This window comes from Calypte anna, chromosome 1 (assembly GCF_003957555.1).
Source record: "Calypte anna isolate BGI_N300 chromosome 1, bCalAnn1_v1.p, whole genome shotgun sequence".
In the NCBI taxonomy this organism is placed as follows: Eukaryota; Metazoa; Chordata; class Aves; order Apodiformes; family Trochilidae; genus Calypte; species Calypte anna.
The window spans coordinates 103,498,497-103,507,122 of record NC_044244.1 but is presented as its reverse complement, the minus strand read 5'-3'; positions in this window follow the sequence as shown (position 1 = coordinate 103,507,122).

Below are 8,626 nucleotides of genomic sequence, written 5' to 3'. Positions count from 1 at the left end.
AGAGGGTGTTTTGACAACATTAAGGTTTCCCCCCCTTTTTTAACATCCTACTACTTGCCCTTACTTGGCAATTTTCTGTTACTCTTACCTCGTGTGCTAAGCCTACCCACTGTTAATGACTTCCTTGCATTTAACTTCATAAATATTTTGCACTTGCCTTCCAGGATTTTTTTTATGTTTCTTTGTGAAAATGCATGTTATCCACTTGGGTTTTTTTAGGCTTTGTTCTGGCACGAAATATGACCAGGTTAGATACAAAGCATATTCATCACTCCACCTTTTCTGGATTTAATTTTCCCTGCACCCTCGACAGCATTATTCATGTGCTTCTTGGCTGGCAGAAGTGTACTTGGGTTATGAATGTCCAATGATTCTTCTGAGATCTGGACAAAAAGAAACTTCCCCTACAGAGCTGCCAAATCCCCATAGCCATCACTATACTACCCACTTCTAATTCTTGCAGGAAGCACATGACTAAGGGCAATGTCTTCCACCCAGTCCCAGTCCCAGTCCCAGCCCCATGGTTGTGGTGTCTGGGCTGCAGTAAGGGCCTCCCCTGTGTGGCAGTGTGAGCCAAGGGGCCACTGAAGGCAGAGCCCAGAGGCCAAGAGGTGGCCAAGGTCACTGGTCCAGTCATCTTGGAAACAACCCATGGAATTCTGCAGACCCAGACACAGGAGCTGAGTGACAAGTGTGGGGCTCAGATGATTGCTGGAGCCTTCAGCTCCCCCATATGTCTTAATACATCCCCTTCCCACACCCCCCTGATGAGTGTCCTCTCCCTTCAGGAACACCGTGAGATTTTATAATGTGTTCTGCTTTCCTATCTGGTGTGCTTGAATTCTTTGTCAGAGTGACATCAGCTGGGAGAAGCTGGTACTGGAGCAGAACTTGATTTTAAAGAAGTTTTTTCCATGCAAAAGATGTTCATCTGAATGAAAGAACAACTCAGTCCTTCTGAAACCCCAAAATCCAGGCAAATTATAACCTTCCATAATCTGATATCAACCAATGACCTCCCTCTGTAAGAGTGTTACCCGCATCAATGCCAAATGAAGTTGTATGTTAATTATTCATTTTGACTGTAAATTCTTCATACATGAGATGAGCAAGAGAAAAACGGGGCTTGACAGCTCAGCTGACCTCATTGAAGGGCAGAGCTGAGCACAGTGGGGTTTTGTCTTTCAAAGAAGAAAGCTTCAGCATTAGCTCTCAAGGGGGCTGGAGGTGGCAGTCATCATACTGAAGGGCTGGCTGCTTGATAGGATTTCTTTTTATCCTTCTGGTGGTAGTAATTGCATTTTATTGTTATAATAAGACAACAGGCTTCTCATTAAAAGGCAAAGCAGTTGGAATACAACATTAAACGATTCAAGACATGTTTATAATAATTTCTGGTTCTCTCTGGCAACACATATTACTATGCAAGAAGTTAATGTGTTTCATATGATCTGGGCATAAATCAGGACCATATTTCTTTCTGAAAGATATCAACAGCTGCTGTGAAGTAAAGTACTCTGGCATAGACACATGAGCAGGAAATATATCAGGATTTTTTTCTTTGGCAAGAAAGCATGTGTACTTTATTTCTGAATATGTGATAGGTGAGGCTGGAGAAAACCTTCTCAAAAAGGAGGATAGATTAAGGAATTCTCAGAGACTCACACCAGCTTGAGAAAAGGTTTCTTTTTCTTGGGGAAGGACACTAATGGTTACATTTTTTTCTCAGCCAAAACTCTTCATAGGTGCATCTGAGCTCATCTTTTGGGAAACGAAGCTGTATGAGCTCTTAGTCAATAATATCTATGATGTTTGCTACTGTCAAATTTCTTACTGACTTGTTTAAGCACCACAGCCTTGACAGGAAAGTTTTTGATTAGGACTTTGTTTAGTGACTAAAGTTTTGTAGTTCCAGCAAGTGACAGGAATTTTTCCATGTCCCTTTTTTGTATAGGAAAGTGGTAGTCCTGAAGATCACAGAAAAAACCCACTTTCTAGGCACAAGCTAATTTAAGATATGATGGAAATACCCCATGAACACCAGTCCACAGGCAGCATGTCTTCTGGGAGACAGGAAAAAAACTGAGCTTCCTTGAACACCACTCCTGCATTTGTTCTGGCACCCATGCCCTTTGGTAAAAAGCCATCAGGCTCCCTGGGGCCCTGGTCAGGAAAAAGGATGTGGTTTTGCCTTTATTTCTTCCATTTCATTGAAGAATGTCCAAAGTGATAAGAGGAGAGGGGAGGAGCAAAATGCTTACTGGACTAAATAGCTCCAGTAACTCCCAAATTATTTTTGAAAATTGGATTGAGTTGGAGTTTCTCTACAGCAAACAGCTCTCAATCAACTTTATTTTTGCTGCTGGTTGAAAGAAAACTGCAATCAGTAGCTCTAGCAATGGAAAACTGGAGGAAAAGTGCAGGTCATGACAGCACACTTCTTTCTAGCAAGTGCTTTTCACAATCACAAACCCAAATACAGGGTAAGAAGATGAAGCACAAGATTCACCAGTATGTAGGGGATTCGGGACAGAGGTCTTTAAATGGGTCATTTAAAATGCTTCATTGAATAATGCTGTAATGGAGCAGTCTCTTGGAAGCTGTCTGCTCCTGAGGGTCACTGCTTGCTGGAAGTATCTGTTAGCTTATATTGAAAATGATTCTGCACAGAATGCCCAAAGTTTAATTAGAGCAGGTTTTTCAAACCCTTCACTGAAATCCAGATAATGGGAGAAGAACTGTTTTTAGGTGTACTGAAAATAAGTGCTAATGTTGAAAATAAAAGAGGGAAAACTATCTGTTTACTCTTCCTCACCCAAGGCGTTACTCAGTGCTGGTTGCTTTGGTCAGCAGCTAGGAAGGATGTAACCAAGAACCACCTTAAGACCAGCTGTTTTAGTCTCTCTAAGATAAGGGGCAAATAAGAGACAGTCCTTTGGCATCAGCAGCACAGGGCTGTTTCCAACCATCAAACAGCAGCTATGGCTCTCACTGCATTTTTCTCAGAGCTGCTTTGGCTGAATCAGGAGTTTCTTAGCTTCCCTGCATTTCTGTTTATCATGATGGCTCTGTTTCCCTCCCCTCTGGCTTGCCTGCACCTTCAGCCAACATAAACGCTCTTCTTGCATTTATATTCAGTCTCTTAAATAACACCTCCAGTCTCACAGCTTTGCTTTTTCTTGCTTTTTATTTTCTTTTTATTTTCTTTTTCTTTTCACAGCTTTTTTTTTTTTATTATTTCTTCCCTTAAATTGTTCTCTTCAGCCAGGTCTGTATTAAAAATAAGACAAATAACACAACTCACCAGTTTTAGCTTAGTCTGCTGCACAGAGAAAACCAAAGGGTGTAACGCTACCTGACCAAACAAAGTTAGAGGCACACTCCCCCCTCTGCTAGATATTTGTGGGTGTTTATAAACTTGCACAGCACTTTTCTGTCAGGACACATTCAGTCCCTCAGGACCAGCCAGTTTTACTCCAGTTCCATGTAAAGAAAGCCCCTTGGATTACCCTGGCAGAGCATCCATGCGAAGGCGTCTTTCCTAGCTTCCAGCCTGGCCTACCTTGCCTTCTGATCCAAGGAAAAGCTGATCTCTATTGCCACCTGGATTTATAAGATTCTAGGACTGTTTCCAGAAACTAATACTGTTTTTTCAGTTTAGTGTTCTAAATCAGCTATGGTTATGGTGCTATGCTCTAGCTGGTTATCAGCCATCCTCAAAGAACTATTTGCCAAATTTTTTGCCAAATATTTTGCCAAAATATTTCAGGAGAACAATGAAACTAATGAAAAACTGTTGAAACCTGCTTTCTGAAATATTAGGATCCTTTCCATCCCAACACACAACATGCCCATGAATAGCAGGTCTCTTCTGGTTTTCCTGCTTCCTCAGTTGCTCTAAATTCAGCAAAAGGCCAGTCCACAAAAGCATACTGTTGGTTGCAAAAAGGCTGAATTATGCTTTATTTTCCGAGCTAGGTACATGATTTGGGGCATGGCTGCACTTACAAACTGTTCATTTCACAGAACTCCTGAACATTTATTTTGTAATCCCTTAGATGTAACTGGTTCATGGCTTGAAAAGTGGGTAGAAGAGGAAAGATATGCCTCTTCTCTATTAAAAAAACCCAACAACTTACTCTAGTAGTATTCCTCAGCTCATTTTTTTTTTTAATTACTTTTTATTGCTTCTTATAGAGGTCAGTTTAGGCCTGCTGAATTATTCCTGAGGACAAGTTCAAGCTCCTGTTACAGCTTCTAGTTCCTTGCTGGGTACAGTTCAGGTCATCTTATTAATTTATGCTTGTTAGGCAAACTCCTTCCCTTATGGGCTCTGCCTCCCTCAGCTGTTTTTAGGAGGCAAGAGCCAGGAGAGACTCCTGTTGCACCAAGCAGGAGAGACTCCTGTTACACCAAGCATCCTGCATCCTCACTTTGACTTCCCAACCTCCTTTGTTGATCTCAGGTGAGAATCAAAGCCCCGAGGCAGCTGATGCGGATTCCTGCACCGGGCAGCTTCTGTGGAGTCCAACACCTTGCCATGCTTCAGGAGGCAAGGAATGTGCTGCTTTTTGGGAACAATGGCCCTTTGAATTTCTGGGCTGAAACATTGCCCTTACAGAAAAAACAGCTACAAAACTCTATCTTGTCTGTCACGGTTTAACACTGGCCCGGCAATTAAACCGGGTAACAGACGCTCTCTATTAATGTCTCTCTCCTTCTTGATAAATAAAGGAGAGAGAATAAGGTAGAGAGACTTATGGGTTGGAAACTAAACTACACAACTTTAATGAAACAGTAATGATAAATAGGAAAAATTACTAAATATATACAAATATACAGGAAAATGGAAACCACATTCCTCCCCCCTTTTCCCCCAATAACTCTCACATCACCACCGAGGCTGCAGGGCAGCCCTGGGAAAGTCCAGGCTGGACTCCTGGAGTCGGCAGCAGTCGGGAACTGGAGGCAGGAACACACAGATATGGGCTGGCACGGATCAGGACCACAGGCAGACGAACGGATGGAATCCTTCCAGGATGCCGGGTGAAGGAAGGGAAGCAGGAAAGGCAGGAAGGGCAGGCAGCTGGAAGCTGGAAGCAGGAAGTCTGGCTTGGCCCTCGTGATCTCTCAAATTTATACTGAGTGTGATGTATATGGGATGGAATACTCTGTTTGGTCAATTCTGGCATCTATCTTGTCTGTTCCTCCCCAAAGGAGGGCTGCAGGTGGGACCTCTTTATTCCTTCTGGAGGGTAAAAGTTTTCCTCAGAGCTGAGCAGTGTCCTTGGCTCTGCACACCAGTCTCTAGCAGTAACTATAAACATCAAGTGTTATCAGTCCTAGAAGAACACACTGTCTGAGAAACTTGCTGTTAATTTCAGCAAGTGCAACTACTTACAAGAGCCTTAGCTAAAGGCAAAAGTACAAGACAGAAAATCACCTTTATCCTGGCCCAAATCAGGACACTGTCCTAACCCTGAAGTTTTAAGAACTACACCCCGGAGGTATCTCTCCCCTTACTTGATCTTGTTAAATCTCATCTCCTGCATTCTCACTCCTCCAGACTTATTTTTTCTTTACTGTTTGCAGCTTTTTTAAAAAAAATACTAGTTTCTCATTTTTTTGCAGCTGAAGCTTTTTGCAAACCCAGTCCCTGTGAGACAGTTCCTGCAGAGTCCCTCAAAATGAGAATACTGAAAAACCTAAGATTACTGGGATTAAGAGGGAGAACAGCTAATATTTTTTCATCCCAAAATACCTTTCCCTAAAATATAATTTATATAATTTGCTTTTTCTTTACTGAGATAGGAGTAGTCTACTTCAATTGAATTCTGACACATAGGTGACATACAACTAGAAAACAGCTTCTAAATACTAATTTATTCCATTTATTACAAGGCAGGTTGTAAAGGTAAGGCAAAAAATATGTCTTAAGATATCAGATGATCTAGTCTGGACAATGTTTTTTTTTCAGTATGAAGATTCCCAGCTTATCAAGATCATTAATGGCAAGTGCCTGAAGCAATTCAACAGACAAAATTAGATGTTTCCACAAGTTTTCATGGTCATGAAAGCTGCAGTAAACTAATCAAGCATTTTTCCTGCTGTTCCTGAACAAACATTTCAATGCCAGCAGCCTGGACATTACTATATATTGAAATTTAATTACTATTTGTTGTTCAGTGGCTGCATTACAAGAACTGTTGTGCAATTAAAAACTAATGCACTGGAGGTAGTTTCAGTTGTTTCTGATTCAATTCTCTTTTAATCTGCCTTTATTTTAACTAGGTAACTGCATCAGTAATTTGCTCACAACTCTGATCAATTATTAATTACCTCTGAACTTCTTTCCCAGCCAGTTAGTGATACCACCTACAAAAAGAACCCAGTTGGATGATGTGTCACGATAACTGATCCTTCTGGATTTTTAGGTAAATGAGAACTGTTTCATGGGTTACTGATACAAGTGATACCACTGCCATTTACACCATTTAATTTCAGTTTCCAAAGGACCAGTTCCACAGGTAAAGAGCAATTTTAATTAAAAGCAGACATTCAATGTTTGTTTGTCCCTCCTCAGCATTTTTTTTTAACCTTGGTTTCAAATTATGAATGGCTAAGATGCCAATACTCTAAAATTACAAGATGTTAACATTTCAGTTTGGTGTCCCATTAGATGCTGGGGGTTCTAATCCTGAACTAACGATGCAAAATGTAATTGAGTCTAATATGTCTCATGTATTGGTCCCGTGTTACAACTCCCAAACCCAGTCAATTCTTCCTCCCCTCTAAATAATTTTCTGTTAAGAATTTGTTAGTTTCTGTTAAGAATTACTTTTCCAAAAGAAAAAAATTATACAGCATCAAACCACGCATATTGTAGAAGTCCTGATATAGCTGTATCAAACCCATAACTTTTACGTATGGTATCGAGAAGCAGAAAACACCAGTTTAAACAGTAAAAATATTCCCTGTCGACCTGTGTGAATGGGTCAATGTTTTCAAATATGTAAGGGGTGAGTGTCAGGGAGATGGAGTTAGGCTTTTCTCAGTGGTGACCAGTGATAGGACAAGGGCTAATGGGTGTAAATTGGAGCACAGGAGGTTCAAGTTGAATATCCGGAAAATTTTTTTTCCTGTAAGGGTGACAGAGCCCTGGAACAGGCTGCCCAGGGGGGTCGTGGAGTCTCCTTCACTGGAGACATTCAAAACCCGTCTGGACACGTTCCTATGCGAAGTGCTCTAGGTGGCCCTGCTCTGGCAGGGGGGGGTGGACTAGATGATCTTTTGAGGTCCCTTCCAACCCCAAGGATTCTGTGATTCTATGATCTTATATCATGCTGGTAAAACAAAAACAACCCAGAACCCAATAAATTCTATAAGCCTATGTCAACGCTCCTTTGCATCATCCTTCTTTTACTATCAGGCAATGGAGCCCCTTATCAGCTTATTTTGCTTAAGACTGACAATTGCAAGCCATTTGTTTGTGATTCCCTATATTGCTGCATGAAATATTTCAGTCTGAGAATGTGAATCTCAGAACAAGCTCTCACTTGGCATAAAGATACTCATTACTATAAACACAAACAAAAGGTCCTCGATTAATAAAATACTGAACACCTCTAAGTGTATTTTAAAAGGCCAACAAATTCTTGAAATAAAAATATATTTCCAGTCCACTATATGCTGTTGCTGCTGAGTTAAACAAACATTTTGAAATAAAGTGATCTAGTAGGTTTAAATATGACAAAATATTTCAGTCGAGAAATTGGCAGTCCAGATGGAGGAGGTCAGAGGTATAATGAGAATATTTCTAACAAGATACAATCAAAAAAAATAAGGTATTGACAGACAGTATAATCAGGATTTTATCTTCTTTTCAACAGGGACAGCACTAACAATTGAGTTAGTGGGAGCCATGACATAAGTGGGGCTATTTGCAAGAATAAGTCCAAAAATCAGAGGTCAGTATGGACTTTCTTATATAAACATTCCTAAAAGCATAAAACTAACTGCTTTACAGGGCTCCATTCTGGCCTACTGTTGATTTACCTTCGTTATTTTTATCAAAGGACTTGTTTGACTTACAATCAAGATGTTAAAGAAAGCTGTTACAATAATCAAGGAAACCGAGTTCCAGTCTGAAAAAGAAATGGAAACATGTAGCCAAGACGTGAGTCAAAGCAGATGCACCTTCAGAAACAGGTAAGTCTGCCCTCTCCCTGTAACGAGCTTGTGGTCTTAAGAAAAATGAGAATAAAGTGTATGAATTAATCTTTAAGCTGGCTGCACCTGAATGTCATTACAAATGGCTTTCTGAAAAATTAAGAAGTCAACAGGCATTAGCTGTATAACATTTTTATTTACTATATTGACTTTTTATGCACAAATATTTTATCAGAGTAAAAATAGAAAATAATTGTTTCATGTAAAATTACCGAAAAAACCCCAACGCAAAACACAAAAGAAGTACATAATTATTAGCAGAGTATAAGTGTCTTTATTTATTAAGAATAAAAAGTATGCAAAAAAACCTTCCATTTTACAAAAAATTGGGAATATTCTTTCTGTGTTTTCCTTCTGGCAGCAACAGAATAATCTTTGACAATATATTCTACCTCTT